This window comes from Artemia sp. Qi Xiang Cuo, chromosome 12 (assembly GCF_049724085.1).
Source record: "Artemia sp. Qi Xiang Cuo chromosome 12, ASM4972408v1, whole genome shotgun sequence".
In the NCBI taxonomy this organism is placed as follows: domain Eukaryota; kingdom Metazoa; phylum Arthropoda; class Branchiopoda; order Anostraca; family Artemiidae; genus Artemia; species Artemia sp. Qi Xiang Cuo.
The window spans coordinates 47,346,335-47,362,369 of NC_142805.1; the positions used below are offsets into that span (position 1 = coordinate 47,346,335).

The 16,035-nt window shown below is 34.0% G+C and overlaps 1 long non-coding RNA gene across 1 annotated transcript; it reads right to left on the reverse strand.

Moving 5' to 3' along the window:
• Window positions 1-863: 863 nt before the first annotated feature.
• On the reverse strand, window positions 864-15,282 carry LOC148946201 (uncharacterized). The gene is made up of 2 exons (XR_016142516.1): window positions 15,081-15,282; window positions 864-2,866 (listed from the first exon to the last, which is right to left on the reverse strand). It is a non-coding gene; the product is annotated as an uncharacterized LOC148946201 (long non-coding RNA).
• Between the last annotated feature and the right edge of the window lie 753 nt (window positions 15,283-16,035).

A 16,035-nucleotide genomic window follows, 5' to 3' on the forward strand; every position in this document is an offset into this window, starting at 1 on the left:
TTCAAATATCTTTTCCATAGTAATCACTTCATAAATTAAATTAGCCACAGCAACACTTGGAGCTCTAGACACACCCGCGTTACAGTGAACAAAGACACAACCATGATTCCTCGTGACATTTTTTATGAAAGACACTATTTCCTCTAAATATGGTAGTATATCAAAATCTGTTGTATCTAACCATTCATAAGTTTTGTATCCAATCTCATTTTTGAACGAGCATTCAATACTTGACCCAACCAGGTTCACTACATGTGTCACATTTCTTGACTTTAATAGGGCTATATCTGCAGCAACATCCTGCGAACCGATGAAGAATTTGGGGGCTATTTCAGCCAATTCGAGATCAGGTTTGTGATCGACAACAAATCCAAAAGACTTTCCTATATATGAAGATGATGCCTTGTCTTCAATTACTTGAACACCAGAAGCGTATGTAATTCTAGTACTAATAGGTTTCAGTCCAAGCTCAATCTTCTTTATTATCAAGTCCTGGAAGTCCTACCTTTGCATCTATATCTTATTTCAACAAAAATACTTAAATGTTTGTTATCAGTTGTTTCGTGCCTGTTGTTCGTAACGCTTTAAATCAACTAAAAAATTCAAGATTTGGATTAGTACACCTTAAGTTCAAAATCCACACGTCAAATCTCTTTTTTAGATTAAAAACGAAATAAATTAAATTTTTTACTAATTTTTGTTAGTAACCTATCAATATAATAAATACAAACGAACAGTAAGTCATTACGTTGCAGCTATATATTTTATAACTACAAAAAAACATAACTCTACAATTTACTCAGTCTACTTCAATCCAAATGATAACAGAACATGTCTTTAGCTGTGAAAGCTTTCAGCGAAGAAGCTAAAGCTGGACATCTAGTTTATTGAATTTCAGTTTCAATTGTAATACTGTCCAACGATTACGTCAACGCTTATTTTCTTAGTGGAAAAATTAAGATTTTCCTGCGAATTAATAGTTGTTTCCTACAGAGTAAATATTTTTCAATTCAGTTGTATTCAATCAGGCAGCAACCATTATATTTCGAAACACTGTTAAAATGGGAAATGAATGGTACTAAGAGTTTGTTATTATAGTGTTAGGTACAGCAAAGGTCATGCATAAGAATATTATCAATGCAATTGGAGGACAACCGAAAATATTGACCTCATTAGCTGTATTAGACTCAATGTTGGTAAGATGCTGGCTCTATTTTAACTACTTCCTCTAAATCTGATATTTTTACTTAGAAAGTTTATGTCAACAATATAATATAAATTAATTATACACTGATTCTAGTTCTGTTCAGACTAAAACAAAGCATCAAGTTTATTGATTTCAACTTCTATTTTATTATCTTGATCAACCTGTAATGTTGACTTCATAAAGCCGAATATAAATACTGTTAAGGAATTCACTGTTGGAAATCAAATACCTATTAGCAAACAATTGATTCCAGTTCAAACTGAAAGCAAAGCAGAGGCTTTTTTTGAATTTCAACTCCTGTTTTAATATCAACAATAACTTCCAACATTTATTTTAAAAAGCTGAATGGATCTCTGCCAAGGTATTCAGGCAATTCTGTCAGTATTTAAGCCTGAATTAAGGACCAGCTGATTTAAAATGAAGCGTTAAGTTAATAGAACTTATACTTCTATTTCAATACCTTCAACAACTTCCAATATTCATTTCATAAAGCTGAATGAATCGCTGCTAAAGTGTTAAGACAATTCTGTCAGTATTTAAACCTGAATTAAACACCAACTGATTCTAATTAATACTAAAACAAAGCATCGTGTTCATAGAGTTTCAGCTTATATTTTAATATCTTTAACAACTCCCAATATTCATCTCACAAAGCTGAATGAATCGCTGCGAAGGTACACGGACAATTCTGTCAGTATTTAAACGTGAATAAAAGAACAACTGATTCTAATTCAAGCTAGAGTATACCACCAAGTTTCAGTTCCTATTTTAATGCCTTCAACTACATCCGTTATTGGCTTCTAATGACTAAATGTAACTGCAATAAAGAAATTCAGTGGATTCTATCAAAAATAAGGCTTAAATCAGCAAGCAAAAGATTCCAACTTAAAACAAAGCATTATGTGTCCCATCAATTTCACATTTGTTTTTATTATCTTCTACTACCTAAAATGGGCATTTCACAAAACTGGTGACTATTAGAGAATTCAGGCGACTTTCTCAATATAAACTGATTCCAGTTCAGACTTCATAAAAAGCATTAGGTTCATTGAACTTCTTCAGTTTCAGTGTATATTTTAATATCTTCAGCTATTTCAACTTTTGGTTTTGCAAGGTGAAATATAATTACTATTAAGAAATTCAGGCCATTATATCAAACACACAACAAAACTCAGTTATGAGCATTTTTATGAACTGAAAAAAATCACCAAGTTTACCAGTCTCCTTAGTTTCAGCATTTATTTTAGTATCTTCAACTGCTTCCAACGTTGAGATCTCAAAACCAAACGTTATCACTAGTTAGAAATTCAGTTGATTCTGTCAAAAATAGAAACCTAAAATAGTAATCAACTGATTCCAGTTCAAACTACCTAAAAAGCCCCAGATTTATTGCACTTCATCTGTTTCAGTTTGTATTTTAATATCTTCAACTGCATCCAATGTAGCATTTAGTCCTATGTCAATGTCATAAGGCTTAATGTAGTCTCTTTTAAGAACTTTGGATGGATATTCAACATCAGCTAAGTACAAGGCATAGGCAGGGGCTACAACCCAAGAATCATTCCATGCATATTCGTTGCTTTTTAATACAGCCTTAATTCCCTCTATGGATGCTTTTCCCTTTGCTAGACTTATAAGCGAACCAATCATTCGTCGAACCTAAAAATACAGAAAAAAATAATGAATAAAAAATGTCCCCTCAGCTCTAAGATATAGTAAACACGTCATTGGCACCCATAAGCTGAATTTTAGGGGGGATTAGCTGGTCTAATCGGCACTTTCAATGCTGTATAATAGAAATGTCAAAACAAAATATAAAATATAAGGCAGCATCATTCATCCAATTACATTTACAGTTAAGTAAATCAACTTTTTGACAGTTAAACTTTTTTTTTAATTTGAAATCCATAATAATTTGAAGTCAAGTGTGTTCTAGAACCCCTTGAGAGTATGCTAAACACAACAGTGACTGGAGACAATTTGCTACTTCGGAGCTCCGACTGATTGAGAGCACACCGTAGTGATTGACAGCAGCTGACCAGGTCCTGCTTAATTCACTATATGGATGTTTCCCCTTACCATAATTATGAGTGAGCCAGCCTTTTCTTGAACACAATAAGAGGTATGCACAAATAGAATATTCAATTAATAGATAAAGTTCCACTGCCTGAAAATAATCTCTGAAGAATTCGCAACTCCGGATTCTTGTGCAGCTTTTTAGCTCAAATTCTCCTATATAACACAATCAAGCGCTCTTTTTTTCTAATTTTAAAGCTCTATCTCCGTTTCCTCTCTCCCTCTTTTTCCTCCTCTTTGACACTCTTTTTCAGAATATATAATGCTTTTCCTTTTAACACGCTTATTGGTGAACCAACTATTCGTCAAGTTTTTAGCAATCAGGCACTTGACCTGAATTTTTTTTAGTTCAAAATTGTAAGCCCCTAAAAATAAAGATATATACACAAAATTTAAAAAGAAGTATCAAATGACTGTGTCGACCTTTGACTTCGTATGTTCAGGTTCCTTCATAATTTGTGTCTGCAGGAAAGTGCGACGGAATAGGCTTTTACCCTTTCTCCTCCTCCCCTTTGGAATTAAAAATTGAAAAAAAGCACACACAACCTTTTAGTATTCTGAAAATTTTGTATACTTTTCTCGCCTTTCAATGAAGTAAGATTACAGCCCTCTGGAAAAATCCTAGGCTTGCACTCCCCATCCCCTGGAAGAATTTTGTTCGCTCTCTTAGTTACTAAAGCCCACACAGCAAAGGTTCATTCAATAATTTCTAAGGCCACACTACCTCCCCGTCAAAGAAATAAATCAAAATATGAAAATTTGTAAAGCTTTTAAGTAATATCCATTATTTATATACTGCACATGTTCATTTTATTTACCCTAAATAAAAGAGAAAGAACTTCTCAATACTGAATACATAAAAAAACATGCGTTTTGAGATATTAAAAGAACCTTGGCGTCACATGAAAATATACATAAAGACACTTCGAACAAATAGTTATAATTTACGCCATTATTCTGCATTACAATTCGCAAAAGCAAAAAATCACAAGTATAAGCTAGCTTTAAATATTCTAAGGAATTCCACACTTCATAAGAAACTTTTTTCTAAAGACCAAGAATTATTTCTATAAAAAGAGACAAAATGATTATAAAATCGATAGTTTTGTGAAGCACTGAAAATATTCAATTTTATTAAATCAAATTCTCAAACTTAAATATAAGTCAGCGTAAAACCCCACAAAAGGAGCATTAATCTGGAAACAGTTCTTGGATCGAAATATGGCCTAAAATAAGTCCACTTTGGATATATACGGCCATTTCTAGCTTTCAAAACGAAATGACTGTCCAGCCCTTTATCATTTTAGCTTCTAGGGAAAGAACATCAAAGTGGTTAAACATGTCTCACCCTCTTTTGTAATTGTCTGCTTACCGCATGGATAGGCTATGTTTTCCATGTATCTCTCTAATGTTCTCGGTCAGCAAGAAAATTACCTTCTTGGATTTTTTTTTTCATTTATTTCACGTATAGGCTATGCCTCTCATATTTTCTTCCGATGTTTTCAATTGGCAATGAAATTACCTCTTTGGGTTTCGGTTGCTTATCACAAGGGTTCCATTTTCCTGGAATATTTTTAATCGGCAACAAAATTAACTCTTTGAATTAGACCCTGGCACCGCGCCGATAAGGGAAGTTCGGCAGCGGCAGGGCCAAAAATAGCAGCGGCGGTGCGCCACCGCCGGTGACATGTCGACGGTGCGATCAATGTTGACCGCAAATATTTATGTTTTCATCAGTCTTTCTCAAATCCCAGCTTGAAGTTGCAACAGATTCGGGCCTATTTATTAGTTAAAAACTTCGCAAGTCGCTGGTTGGACGCTGGTCTTCGTTATTCATCAAGAGAAGTAGAAAGCTGGTACAAACGAAATGGATGTGGTGTTTCAGAACCCTTGCATATTACTTGAGATAATAGATAATAGATTCGCCGTAGCTTTCAATAAGATCTAAGGAATCTAATTAAAAGGGAGCACACACAAAAGCCAAATAAGGACAGTAGCCTATGAAAAACCCAAAAACACCCAAGACAATGAACAAGTTCCGATGGGGGGCCCTGGTCTATCAAAATATTTCTATGGTTTCCCAGGGAATTTGATGTCATTTTCTTCCGTCTTCACTTTAAATTTAAAAAAATAATTAACTTTTTGGCATCCCTGTTTTCAATAAAAAAAATAAAGGTATTATCATTTAAAAAAGATAGCCCCCTACCACCCCCCGCTGGATACCGCCTTGATAGGACACCCTCTCTGCTTTAAATTAAGAAAATAAATAACTTTTTGGCATCCCTGCCTTCAATAAAAAAAAATCGAGGTATTTTCATTTAAAAGTGAAAACCCCCTACCCGTCCCCCCGGTGGATGCTGCCTTGATAGGACGTCGTCTCTACTTTAAATAAAAAAAAATTCGAGGTGCTATTATTTAAATATGACAATTCCCTAGCCCCCTCCTCTCTGAATACCATAGGATACCGTCTCTGCTTTAAGTTAAAAAAATAATTAACTTTTTGAAATCTCTGCTTTCAACAAAAAGAAATTCGATGTATTATCATTTACAAATTATAAAGGTCGAACAACAAAAATGTCGAAGTTATTCAGATATACCTAAGATTACTGGAAATCTGAGTCATAGATTCGCCATGGCATTCAATAAGATCCAAGGAATATAATTGAAAGGGAGAACACACAAAATTCAAATTAAGCCAGTAGCCTATAAGAAATCGAAAAATACACAAGACAATGAACAAGTCCCAATGGGAGGCCCTGAGTCTATCAAAATATTTCTATGGTTTCCCTGGGAATTTGATATAATTTTCTTCCATCTCCGCTTTAAATGAGAGAATAACTATCTTTCTGGCATCCATGCTTTCAATTAAAAAAATTGAGGTATTATCATTTAAAAATGATAGCCCTCTATCCCCCCCCCCCTATAGGCAATAATATATAATTTTTTCAATAATCATACATTTGGGGTCACTTCCGTTTCAATCTTCAATCCCACGACTTTGTACATAGTCTATTGCTAAATTTTGTCTCAATCGACGGTTTTTTTTTGGGGGGGGGGGAGGAGTGAAGTTTTAATAAAGAAAATTGTATTTTCTTTAATATATCAGGCGTTCAATTATTGTGTATTATACATCTAAAATAGCGAAAGAAAACAAATTCTCCAAACTTATGAATCAGCTGTCGCAACAATCTGTTGACTATCAATTTCAAAGTCAAACTGAACCTGTATAGTATATGCGTTCCGTTCCAGTTAAAAATAAAATTCTTGACTACGAATAATGTAAGAATCGTTTAGCAATTGGGAAACTGCATTCCAAATGGTTTAATATAATTTCATAAAGACGATACTTTTGTCAACACATGAAGAACCGTGTATTTTGCAATTGTATCTGTCTGGTTTTCATGCAAAGTAACACAAGAATTGAAAATTAACGAACAAGAGAGTAGTGAAGAATTATGGTATGCAAAGTAATATTTGGCAGGGATAGTCACTAGTTATAAATCACTAGGGGTGGCACCGTGATTGAGTGATTTGCGGTGATTCGGAGAACCAAATTTCTTTCGGGGTGACACATAGATTTTCAGGGAAATCCCCGAAAATTCGGGGATAGTGCAAGCCCTGCTTGATTTCTAATTAGGAAAATTGAAATACTTAACCAAACGAGAAACGAAAAGCTTCGACTTTGCGGTTGACGCAATAAAGCATTGCCGCAAAACTAATTCAAAGTCAGCCAAACACCGCCGCCTCTGCCGGTCAACCGGGCCTCTCATTGGCGGCGGTCAACTGGGCCTGCGTGTCGCCCAGGTGGGCTATGTCTTTCATATTTTCCTACATTATTGTCAATTGACAACAAAATTGCATATTTTCGGTACTTTTTATCTTCAATATTTTCAACCGCAGTGATTTAGAGACAAACAATTTGTCGATATTCTATATTTACCGAAGATTGTCTAAGATACTAAAAAAGGTGTTGAGCATTTCCAGCCACCGTGCATGAGTATTTCATAACGACTCATGTCCTAAACAGCAACACTTTATGGCTATGTTTCTACTAATAATAAAAGTAACAACTCACTGCAGCACTAAGCAACCCGAGCCCAATTCAGCTGCGCAAGCTCCTACTCCACTCTAGTCTGTTCAAAGTATTACGTTTTACCACCCACTCCCTTCCTCGAAACTCCGATTCCTTTAAAGTCCCTCTCTGGTTACCCCATTTGGGGACGATACAGTTTGTTTAGTTCTAGATGACTGGGAAAGAGCATAATCTTTGACAATCTATCATTCTTCATCCATAAAACGTAGCTTAGGAATTTCAACCGTTCTTACATTGTGGCCCCAGAGAGTGAGATCGAACCTCGTTTTTCGTAAAGGTTATTGTTAAATAGTCGTTCAAACGGACATCTGAAACTCTTCTTGCTGAATTGCCATTTAGAGTCAATAAACACAAAAAAGAAAAGAAAATAAAAGGAGCCGATATAATAGCACAAAAAGGAATATAATAGCACAGGAAAAAAAAAAGAAATTTTCAAAATGTCATGGTGATAATAAAAAATGTTAAATAATGATTTCATTATGGCTTTTTATTGTCATCCGTCCTTTGTTGTTCTCACTGTCAGCCTCAGTCTTCATTGGTGCTTTTTAAGGTTCAAAAGGCCATAAAACCAACCAAATGAGCTACTTTTAAGGCTTCCTGAAGATTATATTTGCTGCTTGTAAGGCGCCTTTCCCCCTACTGCTACTACTACTAATAATAATAATAACAACTCACAGCATCACCAAGCCGCCTGAGATAAACACAGCTACGCACGCTCCTCTTCCATCCCAAACTATGCAAAGCCTCCATCTATACACCCTCCCAGTAAGCCCATCAACGCTTGTGATGAATATTTTTCATAAGTAAATCTTATTTGGTAAGAACTATAGTAAACCATAAATTTATAGTAAACTTGTAATAAGTAATAAATTTATAATAGATAGTCCAATCATCAAAGTGTAATATTTTTCTTTGTGGGGAGCTGTGTTTATTTTTTTTTTTTTTGAGGTGTGTACTTGCGTGAATGAGGAATTCTGTGATGGGAACCGAATTTCAGTTTGGCAATGAAGAGTTACAAATCTCTTTAAATATACATCCATATTCTAGTTGCTTCTCTGAACTAATCTGAGTTCTTAGAAATCCTTTTCCCTTGACTTTGATATCTAATATAGTAATGTCTTTATACATTGAATCCCAAACAGGATCCATAAACGGTTTCCCAGGAGTTATATTCAACTCGTCAATGCATCAAAGGGATTTTCTTGGAGGCAAACGACCGGAAATCATGTAGACCCAGAAAGCAAGAAGCTCCATCTTGAAACTTATCAATGTCGAAGGGAGAACTAAAAATAAACAATTAAATTACATAAATAAAAAGGGAATTCGCGTAGCTTTGGAGCGAGTCGTCCAATTACGATAGAACACGAAGCTCCTTCTCTTCAAAATAAAACATTTTATTCTTGCATTCATCTCAGGCCTGTCTATTCATGTCTGAAAACAGCAATTTTACAAGATTTTCTTTCTGTTGTTTCTAATTTATAAGGTTTTTAGGGTAGTAACGCATTTTCGCCACTGTTGCCATGTTGAACGATGGAAATAAACTTATTTATTTATTTCCCTCAAAATCGAGGATTATACAAAGTACATAAATTAAACTGTAAAAAATAGTTCAACAAATAAAAAAAAGCAACAATTTATAATATGCTTAAAAACATAAATGAGTAAAATACATTAAATAAAAAAAAAAAATTAACATTCCAAAACATTTCTTTAAATTCCGGAAAAAACGGAAAAGTTTACTCATATAGAGAGTATTTTCATACTTATGGTTAAAGTCATCATATGTTAATTTAGACCAATTCCAATGGGTCTTTAATTCCAATTTCGACACTAATTCAGTGTTACTAAACAAAACAAGCAAAAATAAGTTAAATTTGACTGCACCTTTCGTCAAAAAAAAAAAAAAAAAAAAAAAAAAAATCCAACATTAAGAATCAGTTGATTTACAAAGACAATTGAACCTTCAGAAGAAAGCATTGCTTTCTCAAGCAGTTTGATGCAATATTTTTTCAGTTGATTTTTCAGGCACTACTTTCTTTTTTTAATTTCGTACCTGCTATTGCCAAAAATCGCATAATTGTATAAGGTCTTTTTTTTTAAATTGAAGTAACAACTTTTTCTGATTTTTGTAAGGTGCATTCTAATGTATATATTTATATTTCAAGCATTCATTATATTTAAGGTATATATTTATATTAAGGTATTATAAATATGGAATATTTTAAGGTATAATTTTTGTAAAGTATATATGGCTGTTTCAGTTACCACTTAACCATTTCAAACAGTCATTTCATTTGTCCATTCCTTGGTTATTTAAGATACATTCCTTGGTAAATGTCCTGTATGGTAAATGTCCTGTCCTTGGTAATTTAGTATTCATTTATTTGTAAGCCTACAGGACTTACATATTTTATGTTGTGTAAAGATACCCAACATAAAATGAGAGAAACTCAGCCAACATAAAGCAAAACAAATAACAAACACAATGGAAAAAAGAAAAGTATTAAGAAACCGTGAGAGACTAAAGAGGCCAACTCATTGTACTGTTGGCTTCTTTGAGCCAAAATCAATGTAACTGAAAATAGACCCATTAAGGCTTTGGCTGTTAATTTAATAGCCTCCAATAGTTTACCCTTCCCCCTTTCTGTGACACCTTTAGTAGGATAGACGCCAGTACCTCAGGGACGTAATTTGCTGTGGGGCAGGGGGAGGGGCAGCTGTCCCTCTCACTACTCGGTTTGCCCCTATCCCCCAGCCAAAATTTAGATTCTTCAAAAATATTGTCAAAACTAATATAAGCCTGCATAATTCAAGCATCAACAATAACAGATCAGTTTTATTTAGTATATACATGTATATATTTTCTCTCTAGTATATATATATATATATATATATATATATATATATATATATATATATATATATATATATATAGTCTTCATAGTATATATATAGTCATATTATATATATACTATCTCATACTCATATTATATGATTTTTCTTGGATGATATATATTCTGATATATATATATATATATATATATATATAGCTATCATATATATTATATATGAGTATATATATATGTTGATATATTATATATATATATGATGATATATATATATATATATACATATATGCTATATATACATAATATATACATTTGGTTTCTCAATTGAAATAATTGCAAAAAAATAAATCCCCCCTAATTTTGACAAATACATTTGTTTGTATTCAATAAAAAAATTGGATAATAAGTCCTTGCCCCCCACTGTACTTTCATGAATTGGCACCCCAAAAGTCCAGTATCGAAGAGAGGTTGTTTAACCTTAAGCGCCCAGTACTACAGCCTCTTCAGGATCAATAGATCCTGAAATGATGCTTTTGTCTGTCTTCCTTTAGGCATATCACAATTTTTTAGCCAAATATTCACTGCTTGAGTACATATCGTATGTCTAAAAGACACTAGCCTTAGAATTTAGGCTAAACCGTCACCCAGAAATCACCAAACCATTCATCCCGAGCTACTTTTACTACTCTCCCAGAGAACTTTTCGGCAGCTCGCTGGGAATTTTCAAACACTGGGCTTGCGGTGACTATTGTGTTAGATGTACTCATCTCAAACATACAATTCACAAAAATAAAACAGAACTAGTGGTCCGCACATCTGCCATTCAGTAGGAGTCTGTTCATTCAAAAGTGAGGTTATTCTTTTATCCATAGTTTTTTTTTTATCCGTGATCTCTCCATACTGCAAAAAAAACACCCTTTTTTGTATCTTTAGTAACCCTTTCGCAACTCGGGATTACAATTTGTTTCCAATTGGCAGTATAATCGAATACGGTCACCAGCGCTTCCTTGCTTGCATAATAACTTTCATTTTATGGCATACATTCCTTCACCTATAGTAGTCTTTCACAAACAAGCAAAAAAAATTAAAGACGAAGGTTTGGTGTTTTTTCCCTTTTGGTTAAATTTCGTTTTAACAATTTGAAACAATGATTTCATTTGTCCTGTCCTTGGCAATTTAAGATAAATATATATGGCTGATTATGTATGGTACCTATGGCTATTTCAGTTTCCTCTTAACCAGTTCAAAGAATTTGCCCTGTCCTTGGTACAAGTATTTTGCTCAAAGTTAGTTTCAAATCCAAAAAAGAGATTCAGTGGAGGAACTAACTTACGATAAAATTGGAACCGAAAGCTATTTTCACCTGTTTAAAATCAGTTAATACTGGCAAATTCCCTACATTAACCCACCTACTTCAGATTTTGTGTCCTGGGGCTTTCTTTTAAAATTTTCGAAAAATATTTTAGATTTTCTTTTCTTACAGGTTTTCATCACACCCTTCAAGGGAAAATAAAACTCAGTCTTATCGAGAAGATGGTGGATCCCAACGAACCCAGTCTTCTTGGATGATTTTTTCGTCGGGAAAATAGATTCTGAAGTACAACTTTTGCCAGTTTTTCTTCCAACAGAGGCTCTCGAAAAAAATTCACCATTAAAGTGTACTATCTATGTTGGATCCAAATATATACATATAAAAAATATAAATAGAATATAAGAAATCAGATGGAGGTCCAACTTAACATAAAACTGGAGCCAAAACCTATTTTCATCATGGAGAAGGGGATTGTCCCTGCTAAGTTGTTCCTTCCTCCTCTCTGGATTTTGAAAAAAAAATTGGGGGGATTATTCATGGAAGAAACAAAAATTGAAGAACATATTTTTTGGTATCCAATAAAAAAAGGTGGAACACAAGTTCTTTCTCTCCCTCCCCTACACTTTCATGAATTGGTGACCCAAAAGTCCAGTCTCGGCGAAGGATTGTTGAATATTAAGCGCCAAGGACTACCGTTTCTCTGGAATCAATAGACCCTAAAATCAAGGCCGTATTCAGGGGAGGGGTTAGGGGACTAGCACCCCCTCTTCCACGAAACATTTCTTCCCCCGAAACTCGTAAAAACACAATAAAAACGCAGAAAAACAATTATTTTAAGCGCTTTTAAAGTTTTTTAGAAACCCCACCTCACCCAAAAAAAAAATCCTGGATAAGGCCCAGCTTCACCACTTGAGTGCACCTCGTACGCCTAAGAAACATCACCCCTAGAATCTTGGCTAAACCGTTACCCAGAGATCGCCAAACTATCGATCACGAGCTCCTGGTAACTCCCAGGGAGCTTTTTGGTAGCTTGTGGAAAATTCTCAGAATCAGGGAATAGGAAGGATTGAATGAAATGCAAGGTAACTTGAAACTCTTTTCATGAGGTTATTATAGATGGCGATAATAAAAATATACTTATTGCTGAAAGTCCCTCTTTGTTTCGTTTTTATTTTTGCCTTTGATTCTATTCTCACAATTTGCTCCCTAATTTTTATGCCTTTCATTTTTCGAATGTCCCATATTGTGTTTGGCTATAGAATTTATTTATGTGAACTTAATTTAACAATAAGAAAAAATATGAATATGACAAATAAGTGCCAATTGACGTTGGAAAATTTTACCGTCAAAACGAGCGAGCAATGAAGAAAGTTCAGTGCAAGTTACTGATAATTTCAGCACTCCCCCACGTGTGGGTATAATTTGCCCCACCTACTACAGTCTTTCAAAGACAATTAAAAACATTAAAGATGAAGGTTTGGTATTTATCCCTGAATCCGACGCAGGTCCTAGTAGCAGCAGAAGATATTTCTACAACACCTCACGACAAACTGGTGCTAGCGCTCCCGACGCACACCACTGGTTCCAGAGAAAATCAAATATTTATTAGTTTCCAGGTGAAAACGAGATCAATTACTTTTTTACCGACCTGAAGGACAAATGTGTCTACTTATTTGTACTGCAAGTGCATCAATTGGGGGAAAAAAGGAGACGCAACTGAGGCATCTTTTAATGTTTCAGGATTATTACTGAAATTAAAAAAACCTTACGAAGATGGTGTATTAATGAAAGCTGCATTTTTAGAAGCTACAGTTTTATCATTTAACAGTTTTGAAATCAAAGGCGAGATAATGTCTGCTATTCAATCGGAGCAACTGTCCGCAAATGCAGTTATGAGAAGAGTTGAATCAATGAGTTCTGATGTGGTTTCACAGTCTAAAACTATTTAGATCCCTATGGTTATTTTCCATACAGCTTAACATAGCAAGGATCTTCAAAGACTTCTTATAACACCAAAGAACATTTTGCAATTCTCTAAGACTTGAAAAACCACTTCAATCAACGCTTTCCAGACTTCAGAAAATGTTCGTTGTTGTAGAACTCATCACAATTCATTTTGTAAAGACTGATACTGATGTATTCTCTGCTTGAATCATGCAACATTTTAAAGGGGGAAACGCTGCAGCGAAGATGGGAACTGGTTGATTTTCAAAGAAATTATTTAATCAGTAATCATTAACATCACTCATTTCAAGCAATGAAAATATTTGTCCTTTAATTCCTAACCAAAAATAACCAGTTTTGGTTCAGGTTGGCTTACAAATAAAGGAAATATTCAGCTCAAAATATCTGAGTGACTTTTCGTTTTGAAGTATGAAAATCCTTACAAAGAACTACAGGAACCGGTTGACTGACGAATATTTGGACAATTACATTCGAATGGCCAGTACAACACATGAACCTAATACTTTAAAAGCTTCTGATGACAAAATAAAGTGCCACCTCTCACATTAAACTATGTTTTTCTGATTCAGATATTTTGTTAAAGGGTTTTCATAAATTACCGATGTATAAAGAGCCGTATGCAAAACTGAAGGTGTAACGACATCAATGGTTTAGCTATATCATAACCCTATAATGTAGGAGGCTAGAGAAAAAATTCAGGAAATTAAAAATGTCTCAACCTACCAAGGGAAATTAAAACCTTGTGTCTTTATATCTTACACACCAATTTCATAACCCCATAATATACCAGGCTAAAGAAGAAATTCAGAAAATTGAAGATGTTTGAAGATACCAAAGGAAAAACCAAAGGTCTTGGAGGAAACAATTATTATTCAGTGGGAAATGTATTATAGAGAATCTTTGGAATTATAAAGCTATGAAGTATTAATTATAATGCTTTGGAATTATACAACTATTAAGCATTATAATTAATACTTCATAGCTGTATAATTCCAAAGATTCTCTATAATACATTTCCCACTGAATGCTAATTGTTTCCTCCAAGACCCATTTCTAGATGAATGTAACCCTAAGTATTTAGTTTTAGACACTACTCTTGTCTCAGCTCCTTGGAAATAGGAGTTTTCCTAAATCTCATCTATATTATTATGCCAGATGCACATTGCAATTCCGCCACATAAGCTACTTAATATGAGCATGTTAAATTGTTTTCAATGTATTAATTAATTGATAATTTATTTTTTGATTATTCTCAATTTATTCTTTAATTATCATTAGTTATTCTAATTCCATCACTATCGTTTAATCATCATTATTTCGTCATTTTATTTTTTTATTTATTTTCATTTCATTAATTCATTAATAATTTAGTCATTATTTTCATTTATGAACTGCACCCTCTACCTTATTTTAATCAAAAAAAAAAAAAATTCAAAAATGATTATAACCATTGGATTATTTATTTTAAAATTTGCGCTCTAAAAATTCTGCGCCTGGTGCAAGTGTCTCTTCTCCAAACCGCCTCTTGTATTTATTTATAAGACTAACTAACATAAGACTAACTGACAACAGACTAACCTTACTACATGCAACCTACTCCATTCCACAATTGGTAATGTTTTGCCGCTCAGTCTAGGATTCAAAACTGAACTATTTTCATAAACTCCCAGACGATACAAATATGTCCTTGAGGAGGCTGAATATCTACTGTGAAAATCTTGCGATACGGGAAGAACTTCGCGCATTCTTATTTCTGCTTCAACCTCTTCAAAGTATTTGTTCAATGCTGAAAAAAAAAACAAGAATTTATAACATGAAAATTAAATAGGAAATTTTCAAGTTTAAATCACAACGAGATCTAATGAAATTTTGGAAGCATAACTACCTCCCGGGAAATTATAATGCTGGTAGACCCCAGAACGAGAATTTCAGAGAAACATCCCAGAAACAGTTGAATATTAAACAGCAGAATCTAAAATTTCAAATTGCAGAAAACAGATGAAATATCTCTAAGAAAACAGTCTCTGAAGCCTATGACAGTGTCTTAGGAAAGAAAGTTAGGAACGCAACTAAGAGTATTAGTGAAAGAGGTTTTTACAAGAATTATCTGAGCGATAGATCAAATGAAAACAAGAGGAATGTGTAGAAACTGGAGAAAACACTAAAATATGAACTAAGGACGTGTGAAGTGGAGACCACGGATAAAACAGCTGAGGATCTGGAAGATGCAGCTAGAAAGCATAATAGTAAAATATTGTACTGGCATGTTAACAAATTGAGAGGAAGGAGTCAATCCGGACATATCCCAGCTAATAATGAGAACGGGGTCAAAATTAGTGATAAGGAAAGAGTTACAGAGATGGGCAGAACATTTTCAGAATGCGCTCAACCAAGACAGAGTTGCAAGGAAAGATATAAAGAAAAATGAAAAAGATTGTGATACCTTGGATGTGAAGGAAGATTTGTTTTGTGAGGAATAATTAGCAACAGTATCAAAAGGATTAAGACATAATAAGGCTCGGGGTGATGATAG